This window comes from Sus scrofa, chromosome 1 (genome assembly GCF_054392235.1).
Source record: "Sus scrofa isolate SSC_HxYL_T2T_F1_AM1 chromosome 1, Sscrofa_HxYL_maternal_Yorkshire_Landrace_v2.0, whole genome shotgun sequence".
In the NCBI taxonomy this organism is placed as follows: domain Eukaryota; kingdom Metazoa; phylum Chordata; class Mammalia; order Artiodactyla; family Suidae; genus Sus; species Sus scrofa.
Window position 1 is genome coordinate 275125150 of NC_139383.1, and position 17617 is coordinate 275142766.

The window sequence follows — 17617 nt, forward strand, 5'->3', positions numbered from 1 at the left end:
AGGAGATATGTGAGATCATAAGGAGATGGTCACTGGAGTGTTGGTGTCAACAAGCCAATTTACCTGTGGGCCGTAAAGCCTCTCCCGACACTGGGTTGCTGTGAAGGAAAGGGCATTTGTTGCAGGGTGCCAAGGTGGCTAATGCTTATAACACTCAATGGTTTTCAGGGAAAGGTTTTTAAAGACAGAGGGAGAGGGTTGCATGTGTAGGACCAGCTGGTGGACATTCCTCTGACTGGTTGGTGGTGAGGTAATCAGGAGTCAATATCACTAAACTTCAGGTTCCACCTAGTCCATGTGTTTGTGGTTAGCAAGCAGTTAACATTTCCCACCTGGTAGGGGTTTGGGTGTCTGCAAAACATCTCAAAGGATATGGCTCAGAATATTACCTGTAGCCCTTTAGGAGGAACTAAAAGTCCTTGACTTTGTTTCATGGCTAAAGCATTCTTTTTTTGTTTGGCTTGATTGTTTGCCTTTCTTTCTGTATTTTTCTCACTTCTCTGATTAAATGCATTCTTTGGAACTTGGGGAAGGTCTAGGAGGCTAATGTTTTTCTACAAACCAGGAGCAAGCTGAGGACATTGGGTGGAGTCCCAGAGGGGAGCCTTTCCCAGGAAGACCCCATGGGGTCCTGTTCAATTACAGCCAGTGAAGTCAAAGAGAGGACAGAGAAGAGGTGTCTGCTGATTGACCTGCAAGTTGGACTTGGCTGATGGGAGGTGCCTTGACCCCACCTTTGTCCTTGAAATGTTCACTCTGTCCTGGGATCCCAGGCTGGGAGCCATTTTCGAGGAGGCAGGCTTGAAGGATCAGTGTGTTGCTGAGACTCTATGGACAACATGCGTGTCTGAACCCACTGAGGGCCTCTGTAAAAGCTTTCAAGATCCTGGCCAGCGAGGGTGGAGAGCTGCTTTTGGCTACCAAGACAAGCCTTGTAAGTAAGTTCCCTTGCTTATGAAAACAGCCTCCTACCATTCTGGGGCGATGGGGATGGTGGCTGGCTCTTTTTTCAGGGGCCAGTTGGTGAACAGACAGCTGGGTTTTCTGTCCCCCTCCTTCATGGCAACTGAATTATGCCTTATGTAAATGGAGGGGCTTGTGGGGGGGTCTTTCCTATGCTCTTTATCTTTCATAAGCATCTTCCCTAATATAATTTTCCCCTAATTAGGTTTTGACATTTGTTTATTGTGGGCCTGAACTGATACTAGAGCTAACAGAAAATTTTCAGCAATTGTCTGCTTTCTCAGGTGGTTTCTCCTCTTCGGTTAGTATGAATAGTGCTGCTATGAACATTCATGTATAGGCTTTTATGTTTTATATATGTTTTCTTAGTTATATACATAGGAAAGGAATCGCTGTGTGGTATGGTAACTCTTATGTTTGAACTTTTTGTAAAACTGCCCATGTTTTCAAATTTCGCTGCATTCTTTTATGTTCTTACAACCAGTGTTGAAGTGTTCACCATTCTCTCATTCCTTGCTAACATTTTGATATTGTATGGTAAAATTTTCTTAAAAAATATAACCATCCTATTGGAAGTGATGTGGTAACTCATTGTGATTTTGATTTGTGTTCCCCAATGATTAATGATGTTGAGTATTGTTCATGTGCTATTTGACCATTGGTATTTTTTCATTTGGAAAAATGTCTCTTTAAATCCTTTGCCCATTTTAAAATTGAGTTGTTAGTCTTTTTGGTGAAGTGTGAGATTTCTTCATATATTCCTATACAAATATCAACTATGTGATTTGCAAATATTTTCTACCTTTCTGTGGCTTGTCTATTCACTCTCCTGATGGTATCTTTTGAATTACACAACTTGGTGATTTCGATGAAATCCTGTTGATATATTTTTTCTATTACCACTTGTGCAGACAAGCAGTTTGGTGTCATACCTACGAAACCATTGCCTAATCTAAGGTCACAAGAGTCTCACTCCCATGGTTTTCTCTAAGTGTCTTGTAGTTCAGGCTCTTACATTGACCCCTATCATCCTTTTAAGTTAATTTTTGCATGAAGTGGGGGGTGAAGGTCTAGCTTCATTCTTTTGCATAAGGCTATCCAGTTATCTCAGCAGGCATTGTTGAAAGCACTATTCTTTCCCCCTTGAATTTCCCTAGAAGCCTTCTTGAAAATTAATTGCTCATAAATGGGAAGGTTTATTTGTGGACTCTCAGTTGTATTCCTTTGTCTAGCAGTATGCTAGTATGGCCTTGTCCTTTTTAACTGAAGTCTAGTTGTTCTATGACAAGTATATAACTTACAGGTGTACAATATAGTGATTCATAATTTTTAATGTTATACTCCCTTTAAACTTGTTATAAAATTCTGGTGATATTCCCCATGCTGTGCAATATATCCATGTGACTTATTTTATATCAAATAGTGTGTCCCTCTTAATCTTCTAAAAGGATCTTGCCCCTCCCCCTTCCCTCTCCTCACTGGTGACCACTAATTTGTTCTCTGTATCTGTGAGTTTGCTTCTTTTTTGTTATGTTCCCTAGTGTGATGTACTTCTAAGATTCCATATATAATTAATGTTATATGTTAGCTGTCTTTTTATAACTTTTTTCACTTTGCATAATGCTCTCCAATACCCTCCATGTTTCTGCAAATGACACAATTTCATTTTATTTATGGCTGAATAGTAGTCCCTTGTGTGTATATATATATATGTGTGTGTGTGTGTGTGTGTGTGTGTGTGTGTGTGTATCCATTCATCTGTTGATGGACACTTAGGTTGCTTCCATATCTTGGCAATTGTAAATAATGCTGCTATGAATATTGGGGTGCATGTACCTTTTTGAATTAGTGGGATTTTTTGGAGGGCTTATACACCAAAGAGAAGAATTGTTGTGTCATAAAGTAGCTATATTTTAGTTTTTGAAGAATCTACTATGCTGTTTTCTATAATGGATGCACCAATTTATAGGCCCACCAACAGTGTACCAAGGTATCCTTTTCACCACATCCTTGCCAACATTTGTTATTTACATTCCTTTTGATGACAGCCATTCTGACATGTGAGAAAGGATATCTCATCACAGTTTGATTTGCATTTCTCTGATGATTAGCAATTTTGAGCATCTTTTCATGTGAAGTACTAAGCATGAATTAATACTTAGTTACTTAGTTTGTAGTAAGTTTTGAAATTGGGAAGTGTGAGTCTACCAACTTTCATCTTCTTTTTCAAGACTGTATTGGTTATGCTGGCTCGATTTCATTTCCATGTGAATTTTAGGATCAGCTTGTCATTTTCTGCAAAAAAATATGGCTGAGATTTTTAATGGAGATTATATTGAATTCAGACATATATTATTTCTTGTAGGTTTTCTGGGGGGTTGATTTCTTAAGAATTTAAAAATATACAGTATCTGCCATTTGCAAGTAGAGATAATTTTCCTTCTTTACAATCCTGAGGCCTTCTATTTCCTTTTCTTGGATGTGCTTGTTGGAACCTCTAGTTCAATATTGAATGGAAGTGGTAAGAGTTATTGTTATTCTTGATCTTAGGAGGGCAGGAATAGGAAGACTATCTAAAGGGATAATGGAGCTCTCAGGAAAATGAGATCCTGTCTGATGAATAGAGTGGGCTGGTGTGAGAGGGTACGTTTTGAAGATGACATGACACATAAACTATGTGGGCTTGCCATAAAGTGCCACAGAGGAGGAAATAATAGTAAAAAGAAAGGCCCCAAGGGACAATGTATATGCTCTATATGAGTGAATGGGAGCTCCATTGTAGTCAGCATCCTGGTTTTGAATATTTATGGGACCTGAAATGGAGAGGAAATTATTATTTTTTTGGCCACATCCATGGCATGTGAAAGTTCTAAAGCCAAGGACTGAACCTGTGCCATAATTATCACCTGTACCACAGCTGTGGCAAAGCTGGATACTTAACCCACTGCACCACGAGGGAAGTTCCAGGAAATTCTGGAAGAGAGTGAGATATGTAAGGAGGAGATCCACTTAAATATGTAATATCATTCTAAAAGTCATGTATTGTTTCAGTAAAACAAAAAAAAAATTAAAAGGCTGCAGTTTCCCAGTGTCACAATAGGTTAAGGATCTGGTGTTATCACTATTGCAGCTCAGGTCACTATTGTGCCACAGGTTTGATGCCTGGCCTGGGAACTTCTGCATGTTGTGTGTAGCCAATAAATAAATAAATAACACACCACATACTAAAAGCCACTGAATTATAGACCTTAAAATGAATTTTATGGTTTATGAATTACATCTTAGTTAAACTCTTCTTAAAAAATAGCACATCTAACAAATTAAAAAAAATTATTACCAACATGTACTCTACACAGAGAAAGATGTCCAATGATAACCCTGGCAGAAGAGTCACAAGGAGTTTTATTTTTTTTATTAGTTTCATTTTTGTAAACTGAAAACCCATTTAGGTCAACAAATCAAAAAGAAAACTGAGGGATGAAAGGTGACTGGGGAAATTTTTCACTAGGAGTATGTGAGTGCAAAGTTTAAATCTTTATGAGACTGACATGATACCTATTGCTCTAATGAGGCATATTAAATCTTTAACATAAAGAGGACTTACACAAGTCTTTAAAAGAGTCAAAAAAAAATGATTGAGAAGAATAAACAAAATATATTTACAAGGAGCTCCCCACGTGGCACTGTGGAGATGAATCTGATTAGGAAACATGAGGTTGTGGGTTCGATGACTGGCCTTGCTCATTGGGTGAAGGATCTGACGTTGCTGTCAGATGTGGTGTAGGTCTCAAACATGGCTTGGCTCCTGTGCTGCTGTGGCTGTGGTCTAGGCCACTAGCTACAGCTCCAATTCAACCCCTAGTCTGGGAAACTCCATGTGCCACCAGTGCGGCCCTACAAAAAAAAAGCAAAAACTAAATAAGTTAAAAATGTATTTACATACTTAGAAAAAAAATCAGTAAACAACAAATTCAAACAATAGAAAAGAAATACCATTTTTGACTTATGATATTTGCAACAATTGAGTCAAAAATTGGAATACAAAAATCAGAGAAAGGATCACTCTCATAAGACCATCATTGGGATGACAGTCATTAACAATGTTTCTTTTCCTCATTAACACTTTTGTAAACTATTTTAGAAACATGAGTCATGGGCCTGAAAAATGCTCAGCACAGCACCTCCAAGTCTTCAAATTTATTCCTAGTACGTGGGAAAATTACTCTCTCTCTCTGGATTATTCACACTAATCTTCACTGCATTATTACTTAAAATATTATGGATAATTAGAAAGATATAATTACCCCAAATGGAAGAAGGTTATATTAAAAATGGCAGCTGCTTCTGCGATAATATTAATTATGCAACTGTTCATAGAAATATATAACAGTGTGGATAGCAATAGTTTGGAAAACATTCATGCTTTAAGATTATGTGAAAAATAAACAAAATAAATGCACAGAAAAAAAGGACCATAAGAATTTGTGTAAAGTATTCACAGTGGTTTCTTTCAAGAAAGGATTTGAAAAAAATTCTTTATATTTTAGACATTTGCCATAATGACATGCTTGATTTTTCAGTTGGAGAGAAAGAACCAGAGTTTAAAAAAATAAAAAATAAAGACTGATCACAGGTAACAAAAAAAAAAAAAAAACAAAATCACTTACCAGAGACAAAGATCTAAGCACAGATATATTATCTTGGACACATCTCTTCTTCATCTTTTTCCTTTTCTAGACTATTCTGACCCTCTCAGGCCACACACAGATTCTGTCTACTTGGTGTGATAGTCTCCACGTTGATGCTGGTCCCCATGAGTGAGTTTCTTCTGAGGCAGGGTCAGAATTGGTTCCAAAGCCAAGTGAGTTCACTGGCTGAGGTCCTGACATGCCTAGTCTTGCCAGAATTTGTGGCTCTTGGGGATGAAATTATAGTCAAACAGTGTGCTTCTATTGGGCTCCCTTCTAGAAGCCAACTGTTTGCTGGCATTTTTGATGTTCCCAACTGTGGGTTGAATCTGTATGAATACATATTCCCACACATCAAGTCACCCAGTAGGGACATCTGGTCACTCCCTCTCTCCAGACTGCAGTTCTGATGTTGGGAAGTTGGCCCTATTTCAGTCCCACAAAAGTCTAGGTCTTCATTTGCTTGTATTTTCTAGGAAGGCAAAACATCCTGTCTTGAATGAGTTTTTCACACTAATAGCAGACACATGAAGAGAAGAACGCAAGTTGAAAATCTCTGCCTCCACTTTAGGGAAGGAATTTTATGGGGTGGAGCATCTTCCACACCAAACAAGTCACACAAGGTGTACTTCATGCCTCTGTTCCTCAGGCTGTAGATAAAGGGGTTCAGCATGGGGGTGACTGTGATGTATACCACAGAGGCCACCATTGCAGTGTCTGCAGAGTAGGATAATTAAGGCTGGAAGTAGACAAGAAAGAGTGTCCCATAGAAGAGAGTGATGACTATCAGGTAAGCACCACAGGTATAGAAGACTTTGTGCTTTCTCCCCATAGAGGGGACCCTGGGGACAGTGTCAATGATGTGGGAATAAGAGACCAGGACACGGGTGAGAGGGATAATGCCTGAGAGTGCTCCTGCTGTAAACATCATGACCTGAAAGATGTGGGTGTCTGAGCAGGCAAGGTTGAGGAGTGGGAGAAAATTGCAGAATTATTGTGGGATGGAATGGGTGGCACAGAAGAAGAACAGACATGAGGAGCATGAGAGAGCAGGTTAGGTGATGGGAAAAGAGCCAGCATGTGGTGATCTGAAGCAGGCAGTGCTGGGGACACATGATCAGGGTGTAGTGAAGAGGGAGGCAGATGGCCATGTAGTGGTCATATGTCATCACAGCCAGGAGGAAGTCATCCAGCAGGGCCAATGCCATGAAGAAGTACATCTGCATGAGGCACCCAGTGTAGGAGATGGTGTGGTGCTGGGTCTGGACGTTGACCAGCACTTTGGGGACAATGGTGCAGGAGAAGCAGGTGTTGATGAAGGACAGGTTGGCCAGGAAGAAGTACATGGGGGTGTGGAGGTGAGGCAATCAATGGCCAGGATGATGTGCATGTTCCCAAGCATGGTGACCAGGTACATGGCCAGGAAGAGCCCAAAGAGGAGAGGCTGCTGGTCTGGGTGTGGAGAGAAGCCCAGGAGCAGGAATTCAGAGATGCTGGTTCAGTTTCTAATGTACTTCTAAATTATAGAAATTAGAAAAGAATCCTGCAGAGATAGGCTGTCAATATAACAGATTCCAATGACACTGGTCTATTTTCCTCTACCCCTTTAAAAGGTCAATGATATTCCCTAGAACATGTAACTGCTGATTTGGAAAAATGTACAAATGGGAGGACAGTGGACTCTGATAAGCAGGCTTTCTGTATAGTGTAATTTGTGGTCTGGACTGCGGTAATGTGGCACGTTTTCCCCATGGATGTTCTGGATGAGATTTGACTGTGTTTAATCTGGAAAGATGTTTCCAAGTACAGTTTCTTTAAAAAAAAAAACCTTACCAGCAGTGCAGGAGGGTTCCCTTTTCTCCACAGCCCCTCCAGCACTTGTTCTTTGTGGATTTATTAATGATGGCCATTCTGACTGGTGTGAGGTGGTATCTCATAGTAGTTTTGATTTGCATTTCTCTTATAATCAGCGATGTTGAGCATTTTTTCATGTGTTGTTGGCCATCTGTATATCTTCTTTGGAGAACAGTCTATTCAGGTCTTTTGCCCATTTTTCCATTGATTGATTGGTTTTTTTGCTGTTGAGTTGTATAAGTTGTTTATATATTCTAGAGATTAAGCCCTTGTCAGTTGCATCATTTGAAACTATTTTCTCCCATTCTGTAAGTTGTCTTTTTGTTTTCTTTTGGGTTTCCTTTGCTGTGCAAAAGCTTTTCAGTTTGATGAGGTCCCACGGGTTTATTTTTGCTCTAATTTCTATTGCTTTGGGAGACTGACCTGAGAAAATATTCATGATGTTGATGTCAGAGAGTGTTTTGCCTATGCTTTCTTCCAGGAGTTTGATGGTACCCTGTTGTATATTGAAGTCTTTCAGCCATTTGGAGTTTATTTTTGTGCATGGTGTGAGGGTGTGTTCTAGTTTCATTGCTTTGCATGCAGCTGTCCAGGTTTCCCAGCAATGCTTGCTGAATAGACATTCTTTGTCCCATTTTATGTTCTTGCCTCCCTTGTCAAAGATTAATTGACCCTAGGTGTCAGGGTTTATTTCCGGGTTCTCTCTTCTCTTCCATTGGTCTGTCTGTCTGTTTTGATACCAGTCCCACACTGTTTTGATGACTGTGGCTTTGTAATACTTCTTGGAGTCTGGGAGAGTTATGCCTCCTGCTTGGTTTTTGTTTCTCAGGATTGCTTTGGTGATTCTGGGTCTTTTGTGGTTCCATATAAATGTTTGGATTGTTTGTTCTAGTTCTGTGAAAAATGTCATGAGTAATTTAATAGGGATTGCGTTGAATCTGTAGATTGCTTTGGGTAGTATGGCCATTTTCACAATATTGATTTTTCCAATCCAGGAACATGGAATATCTTTCCATTTCTTTACATCTTCTTTGATTTCTTTGATTAAAGTTTTATAGTTCTCGGCATATAGGTCCTTTCCCTCCTTGGTCAGGTGTATTCCGAGGTATTTGATTTTGTGTGGTGCAATTTTAAAAGGTATCGTATTTTTGTATTCCTTTTCTAATGTTTCATTGTTGGTATACAGAAATGCGACTGGCTTCTGAATGTTAATCTTATATCCTGCTACTGTGCTGAATTTATTAATCAGTTCAAGGAGTTTTGGGGTTGAGTCCTTAGGGTTTTCTATGTATAGTATCACGTAGTCTGCATACAGTGACAGTTTTATCCCTGCTCTTCCTATATGGATGCCTTTTATTTCTTTGGTTTGTCTAATTGCTGTGGCTAGGACTTCCAAAACTATGTTGAAGAGCAGTGGTGAGATTGGGCATCCCTGTCTTGTTCCAGATTTGAGTGAGAAGGCTTTCAGTTTTTCCACATTGAGGATTATATTTGCTGTGGGTTTATCATAAATGGCTTTGATTATGTTCAGGAATGTTCCCTCTATACCCACTTTGGTGAGAGTTTTTATCATGAATGGATGTTGGACTCTGTCAAATGCTTTTTCTGCATCTATTGAGATGATCATATGATTTTTGACTTTTTTTTTTTTGTTAATGTGGTGTATGATGCTGATTGATTTGCATATGTTGAACCATCCTTGTGAACCTGGGATGAACCCAAACTGGTCATGGTGTATAATTTTTTTGATATGTTGTTGGATTCGGTTGGCTAAGATGTTGTTTGGAATTTTTGCATCTATATTCATCAAAGATATTGGCCGATAGTTTTCTTTTTTGGTGGTATCTCTGTCTGATTTTGGAATTAGGGTGATGGTGGCATCATAGAATGTCTTTGGGAGTATTCCTTCTTCTTCAACCTTTTGAAAGAGTTTAAGGAGATTGGGAACCAATTCCTCTTTATATGTTTGATAAAATTCACCTGTGAAGCCATCTGGTCCTGGACTTTTATTTGTAAGGAGTGATTTTATGACCTCTTCAATTTCATTTCTAGTGATCGGTCTGTTCAGTTGGTCTGTTTCTTCTTGATTCAGTTTTGGCAGGCTGTAAGATTCTAGAAAATTTTCCATTTCTTCCAGATTGTCAAATGCGTTGGCATATAGTTGTTCATAGTATTCTCTTATGTTTTTTTTTGTATTTCTGCAGTATCTGTTGTGATTTCTCCTTTTTCATTTATAATTTTGTTTATTTGGGTTCTTTCTCACCTCTTCTTAGTGAGTATGGACAGGGGTTTATCCATTTTGTTTACCTTTTCAAAGAACCAGCTCTTACATTTATGAATTTTCTCTATTGTTTTTTGAATCTCTATTTTGTTGATTTCTTCTTTGATCTTATTATTTTCCTTCCTTCTGCTGACTTTAGGTCTCTTTTGTTCTTTTTCTAATTCGTTTAGGTGGAGGGTTAAATTGTCAATTTGGGATCTTCCTTCTTTTTTGATAAAGGCCTGTATTGCTATAAATTTCCCTCTGAGCACTGCTTTTGCAGCCTCCCATAGATTTTGAGAGGTTGTGTCTTCATTATAATTTGTTTCAAGGTAATTTTTAATTTCATTCTTGATTTCCTCATTGTCCCATTGGTTTTTAAGTAGCATCTTGTTTTGTCTCCATGTAGTAGGTTTTTTTCTCAATTCTTTTCCCATGGTTGATTTCTAATTTCATGGCATTGTGGTCAGAGAAGATACTTGAGATAATTTCTATGCTCCTAAATTTATTGAGATTAGCTTTGTGTCCCAATATGTAGTCAATTCTTGAGAATGTTTGATGTGCACTTGAGAAGAGTGTGTATTCTAATTTTTTTGGATGTAGTGTCCTGAAGATATCACTTAAGTCTAAGTTTTCTATTGTTTCCTTTAGGATCTTTTTTGCTTTATTAGTTTTCTGTCTAGAGGGTCTTTCCCATGATGTGAGGGGGTATTAAAGTCTCCTACTATGGTTGTATTCCCATCAATTTCTCCCTTTATGTCTGTTAATATTTGTTGTATGTATCTGGGTGCTACTGTATTTGGGGTATATATGTTGATGATAGTAACATCCTCTCCTTGGATGGATCCCTTAATCATTAAATAGTGTCCTTCTTTGTCTTTCTTTATGTCTTCTGTTTTAAAGTCTATTTTGTTTGATATAAGTGTTGCAACTCCTGCTTTTCTCTCAAGTCTATTGGCGTGAAATATTTTTCCCCATCCTTTCACATTCAATCTATATTTATCCTTTGTCCTAAAGTGAGTTACTTGTAGGCAGCAGATTGAAGGTTTTTACCATATTATCCACTCAGCCACTCTGCATCTTTTGAGTGGGGCATTCAGTCCTTGACATTTAAGGTGATAATTGGTAGATGATTATTTATTGCCATTTTGAACCTCGTGTTCCAGTTGATTCTATGGTTCTCCATTCTTCCTTTCTTTTTTATTTATTTTTTTGGTTGGATGGTCTCTGGTTATTGTCTGCTTGAGTGTTTTTTGTTGTTGTTGTTTGTTTGTTTTTTCATTTTTTGGCGAATGCAATGTTTGGTTTTGGCTTGTGGTTGCCCTGTTTTTTAAGCATGCTAACCCTTCCTATAATTGTGTGTTTTAGCCTGATGGTCATGTAGGGGCAAACACTTCATTACTATACTAAAATTAAAAAGAGACACAAACAAACAAACAAAAAGGGTCTATTTATTCCCTAACATCCCTTGCCCACATTTTATGATTTTGATGACTCTTTTTAAAATTTTATTTCATTTGAAACATGTTCATGATTAAATCTGTATACTGGCTTATTTGAGTGACTGCTCTCTGATTGTGGTTTCCTCAGTCCTAGTTCTTCCTCTTTTTTATTTTTTTTCTTTTTCCTCCCTTTCTTTCTTTCCTTCCTTTCTTTTTGGTTTAGAGAAGCTCTTTCACTATTTCTTTTAGGCTGGGTTTTGTATTGCTGTATTCCTTTAGCTTTTGTTTTTTTGGAAAAAAAAATTTCTTTCCCCTTCTATTTTAAATGATATTCTTGCTGGATAGAGTATTCTAGGTGGCATATTTTTTTTCCTTTCAGTGCTTTGAACATCTCTTGTCATTACCTCCTGGCCTGTAGTGTTTCTGTAGAGAAAACAGCTGATAATCTTATGGGGGTTCCCTTGTAGGTAACATTCTGCTTTTCTCTTGTTGCTCATAGGATCCTCTCTTTATCACTAACTTTTGCCATTTTTATTATAATGTGTCTTGGTGTGGGTCTATTTGGGCTAAACTTCTTTGGGGCCCTCTGAGCTTCCTGCATCTTGAAGTCAGCGTCCTTTAGATTTGGGAAGTTTCCAGCGATAATTTCTTCAAATATATTTTCCATCCCCTTACCTTTTTCTACACCTTCTGGAATTCCTATTATGCATAGATTGGCCCACTTTATATTATCCCATAGGTCTGTTATATTGCTTTCCTGTTTTATGATTTGGTTTTCTGTCTGCTGACCTGATTGGGTGATTTCCATTCTTCTATCTTCCACATCACTGATTCATTCTTCTGCATTATTCATTCTGGTTTTTACTGCCCGTAGTTCAGTTTGTATCTCTGCCAATGAATGTTCTAGTTTTTCTTGGCTCCTCCTTATATTTTCTAGCTCCTTTCTGAGGGTGTCTGCATTAGTGTTCATATCTTCTCCTAATTCCTTCAGTATTTTCACTATTTCTCTTTTGAATGCCAGGTCTGTCAGACTGCAGAGATCTGTTTCATCGTTGACTGTTTTAGGTGCGTTCTCCTGTTGGTTTGACTGGGGGCAGTTTCTCAGCTTCTTCATCTTGCTTGTAGTTTTCTTTTTCCTGGTTGAGCTGTACTCTCTGTGGGAGGGCAGTGTTTGCCTTGTCACTGCCGTGGAATATTTCCTGAGGGCTGGCATTGCTGGTCAGTCTTTTTTGAGGCAGTGTGGCTTTTCTGGAGTGTGGGCAGGGCTGACAGGGTCTCTCTGAAGCAAAGGAGGACTTCCTGAGGGCAGACAGGACTGGGAGGTCTGCACCACAGTGGGAGACGGTTTCACTCAGCCGGGCAGAGCTTGTTGTGGTTTTTCTGGGCTGTGGGGCTCTTGCAGGGTGCTGGTGGTGCTGTGCATCTTTTCCACAGCAGTGCAATGCTCCCCAAGAGCTGGAGCAGCTAGCCTGGCCACTGCGAACCCAAGAAGCTCTTCCCCACGGCACCCTGACTCCGAGAATGTAGGCAGATATTTTCATGGCCTGGCCAAGCTTGTTTTAGCTTTTCTTGGCTGTGGGGGCTCCTTTTTTGGGCTGGCAGTGCTGGGCAGCTATTCCATGCGAGTGCAGCACCCCCTACAGCCTGGAGGAGCTATCTGGCCACTCTGAATCCCAGAGGCTCTTCCCCAGTGCATCCCAACTCGAAGGACTGTCTGAGAATGTAGGCAGAACTTTTCACAGCCTGGCCTAGCTTGTTCTGGCTTTTCTGGGCTGCAGGCCTTTTCCAGGGGCTTGCAGTGTTTGGTGTCGCTCCGTGGGTTGTAGCCCCCCAGAGGTCAAGCAGGCCAGGGCAGGAACAGCCCCTGTGGTGGTTGCCTTCCAGAAATTGTTGAAGCCAGCCCTCCCTGATTTCCGGCATTCCCAGGTCTGTTGTGTGCGTAAGGGGTGGCAGGGGGTGGGTGATGCACTGAGAAGCACAGCTTTCTTATAGCTGGTAGGCCTGTAAGCTCACTGTGGTGTGGGGACTATTTTATGGGGGCCCACCCCATCTCTCCCCTCTGCAACACTGGCTCAGACCCATCTCTTCTCCCAGGTTCCCTCTGATGTGGCTTTCCACTTCCCTGCCCCCAGAGTACTGCTCCCTCCCCCTGCAATGCTCTGCTTTCTAGTCTCCCAGGCATTCTCTGCCCCATCAAACTTGATAGACAGGTTTCCATACCTCCCAAACAGTCTGCACTCCACCCTGCCCCCAGCCTTTTCCTGGGGACTAACCTCCGGAGCCAAGGTCTCGGTGCCCAGCCCCCACCCAGGCATCTCAATTTTTGGTGACTGTGCCCATAGTTCAGATGGTCTATTTGGTTTTGGATCTGCTTTTCAGAACTCTGACTTACTGCTACACTCTTCTCTGCATCTGGAGATTGCTCCCTTTGGGTTGATCTTTCCCTCGAGTAGGTGAATTTCCACAGTGCAGGATCCCTTTCTCCTCCACAGTTCCCTTTCTGGAGCACCCATCCAGCTTGGATTCCCCTTCTCTCACTCTCCTCTTTTCTCTTGTTTTACCTAGTAATGTAATGAGGTTCTTACCATTATTGGAGTTTAGGTTCTTCTGCCAGCAATTGGTTTCTGTTCTGTGCGAGTCATTTATTCTGTAGATGTGTTTGTTGTTGTTGTTGTATTTGTAGGAGAGGGTGAGTGTGTCCCCCTACTATTCCGCCATTTGCCTCCTCTCGAGATTCTTTATAGAAACTTATAACAATGTGGATAACAATAGTGTGGAAAACATTCATGCTGTAAATTTATGTGAAAATTATCATCTTAACAATATAAAATAAATGCACAGATAAAAGAACCATAAGAATTTGGGGAAAGTATTCAAAGTGGTTTCTATCAAGAAAGGATTTGAAACTTTTTCTTTATATTTTAGACATTCACAGTAATGACACGAATGATTTTTCAGTTAGAGAAAAATAATGAACCAGAGTTTTAAAAAATAAAGACTGATCACAACTAACAAAAAACAAAATCACTTACCAGAGACAAAGATCTAAGCCCAGATATATGATCTTGGACATATTTCTTCATCTTTGTTTCCTTTTCTAGACTATTCTGGCCCTCCCAGGCCACACACAGATTCTGTCTACTTGGTGTGATATTCTCCATGTTGATGCAGGTCCCCATGAGTGAGTTTCTTCTGAGGTAAGATCAGAATTTGTTTCGAAGCCAAGTGACTTTACTGGCTGAAGTCCTGACATGCCTAGTCTTGCAGGAAGTTGTGGCTCATGGGGAAGAATTTATACTTCTACACTGTGCTTCTACTGGGCTTCCTTCTAGAATCCTGCTGTTGGCTAACAATTGCACTGTCCCCAACTCTGGGTTGAATCTGCATGGATATATATTCCCACACATTAAGTCACCCAGTAAGGACTGCTGGTCACTCACTCTCTCCAGACTGCAGGTCTGACCTTGGTCAGTTGGCCCTATTTCAGTCCTGCAAAAAGATAGGTCTATATTTGCTAGCATTTCTTGAAAGGTAAATGATCCTGTGTTGAATGAGATTTTTACATTTATTCTGGACACATTGAGGGAAGAAGGCACATTGAAAGTCTGGGTCTGTACTTTAGGGAAGGACTTTTTATGGGGTAAAACATCTTCTAATGCCAACAAGTCTCTACAGCATCCTTCATGTCCCTGTTCCTCAGGCTGTAGATAAAGGGGTTCAGCATGGGGGTGACTGTCATGTATACCAAAGAAAACACCATTGCAGTAGGAGGATGAGGGCTGCAAATACACCAGAAAGAATGCCCCATAGAAGAAAATGATGACTGCAAGGTAAGTGCCCCAGGTACTTACCCATCACAGAGGGGACCCTGAGGACAGTGTGGATGATGTGGGCATAAGAGATCAGGATACAAGTGAGAGGGACCACATATGAGAGTTATGCCTCTGCAAACATCATGACCTGAAAAATGTGGGTTTCTGAGCAGGCAAGTTTGAGGAGTGGGAGAAGATTACAGAAGAAATGTGGGAGGAATATGAGGCAGAGAAGGAGAACTGAGATATGAGGCAAGTGGGTGAGCAGGTTAGGAGATGGGCACAGAGCTAGGGTGTGGTGAGCAACAGAGGATCCACTGGGGCACATGATCCTAGTGTAGTGAAGTTGGAGGCAAATGGCCACATAGCTGTCATATGCCATCACAGCCAGCTGGAAATCATCCAGCAAGTCCAATGTTATGAAGAAGTAAATCTTCCTGAGGCACCCAGTGTATGAGATGGTGTGGTGCTGTGTCTGGATGTTGACTAGCACCTTGGGGACAGTGGTGCAGGAGAAGCAGGTGTTGAGGAAGGACAGGTTTGCCAGGAAGAAGTACATAGGGGATTAAAGGTGAGGGTCAGAGCCAATGGCCAGGATGATGAGCAGGTTCCCCAGCATAATGACCAGGTACATGGCCAGAAAGAGCCCAAACAGGAGAGGCTGCTAGTCTGGGTGTGGAGAGAAGCCCAGGAAAAGGAAGTCAGGGATGTTGGTTCAGTTTCTAATTTCCTTCTAAATTAGAGAAATTGGAGCAGAATCTTCCTTAAACCAAGACAGATTGTCAGTATTACAGAGTCAAAGGACTTGGTCAATTTTCCTCTATTACTTGAAAATTTCACTGAGGTTCACTAGTTTGTGTAACTGCTGATTTGCAAAATGTACAAATAGGAGAATGAACTCTGATAAGGAGGCATCAGTCTAGAATATAGCTCGATGTATGGTCTCCTGTAATGTTGCAACTTTTCCCCATGTTTGTTCTTAATGATACTGGACTGGGGGTCATCTGTAGAAATGTTTCCAAGTTAGTTCCCTTAAAAAACTTACAGAAAACTCATTTAAATTTCTTGTCTTAATGCTGTGTTCATCTGTGGTTCATGTATATACTAGGATTTATTGTGCAAAATCAGGAGCTGTGTGTATGTATTAGAGTGTGTGTGAGCATGTGTGTGTGTGTGTGTGTGTGTGTGTGTGTGTTTGTGCACATATCAAGGGAGATAGAAGAAAGAATAGTTTCTCCAGAGAGGAGTCAGCTGGGCCTTATGGGTCTCTAGCTGTGCTGGCAATGCTCTAGCCCCTTTGTTTTGAAGAACCTCCCAATGGATTAGTGTGGCTAGGAAATTCCTGCAAACTAAAAAGCACTTTGTCATGAAGAGCACATCATTTTTATTTTAATCATCACTCCTCTTCCTCATTTTTGTCTGAATACCTGGGCTTTGGCCTCTGGAGATGGGGTGGGAATCATTTTTCTGTTCCTTATGCTCACTCTGTCTTTGGTTAATTACTTCCATCTTAATATCTTATTATGGTTTTGTACCATAAGTATCTACCTCATAGACTCATTGCAGTTGTTCATGAGATAATGTATGTGGAGGGCAGGCTGCTAGCAAGAGCAGCAATGTTATTGTCATTGTTAGACATGGTGTGGTGACTGATAGTGATCCTGGGAAGCACGCATTTTCCAGTGGAATGAGAGTGAGTTATGCTCTGTGATTGCACAGGTGCTATGTCCTGGTCACTTATGGGGCTTGTAGAATGGTGGTTTGAAACCCATTCTCAACAAACCCTTCAGTCTGCACCTTCAGTTATGTGATGAATCCCAGACCAGCTGCCCTGTATGGGGATCAGAAGATCCAGAAAATATATGGCAGTGAGGGATGGTAGAAAAGAAGGCAAAAGTGAAAATAAATAGGCTCTATGGGCTCTGTGTGTGTGTGCATGTGTGTTTGAGGCACCTGCACACACATGGCCTCAGGTAGATTCCACTCCCTGTCCCCTTCCCTGTGCCTCTATCCTCACCTGGATGTGCTGCCCAACATCAATCTATGACACTTGCATGAAGGAGCTTGGGTTCACTGTCCCATTTTCTCCCCAGGAAGACATTAATGGAGTCACAGAGTCCTTCTTTGTGTGTAGAAACCAGAGAAACTGAAGACTCTGGTAACTGGTTATGCCCCAGGCTCAGGAGCCAGGAGGAGCTGCTGCCTTTTCACAGGCAGTGTCTTCTGAGACCCATTCCCTGACCTGCTAGTTAGAAACCAGATGGAACAATCATCCAACATGACAGCTGTCCCCTCTGCACATTGTGACCCTGTTTCCCAGCAACATCCATGATAATTCCATTCAGAGGGACCAGACTGGTCTGTGGCCACACCCTGGTTTCTCCCCTGGGTGAGGATCCGCTGTGATGAATCCTCCCAGCCTTAACCCTGAACTTGTCCACTCTCTGTTCATGGTGTCCATGCTTCTGAATGAGAGTTCTGTCCCCATGGGTGAATACATTACATCCCAGGAAATGAGTAAAAAATAGAGACTAGACAAGTGATCACAATCATTATTTTAAATATCATATAGAAGAGGAAAGATTGTTATTTAATGAT

General features: G+C 40.7%; 2 pseudogenes; both read right to left on the reverse strand.

Annotated features, from left to right (window-relative positions):
* Positions 1-6159: 6159 nt before the first annotated feature.
* LOC100511734 (olfactory receptor-like protein OLF4) lies at positions 6160-9803 on the reverse strand (annotated as a pseudogene).
* A 5056-nt stretch (positions 9804-14859) lies between these two features.
* On the reverse strand, positions 14860-15578 carry LOC100511544 (olfactory receptor 1f45-like; annotated as a pseudogene).
* Between the last annotated feature and the right edge of the window lie 2039 nt (positions 15579-17617).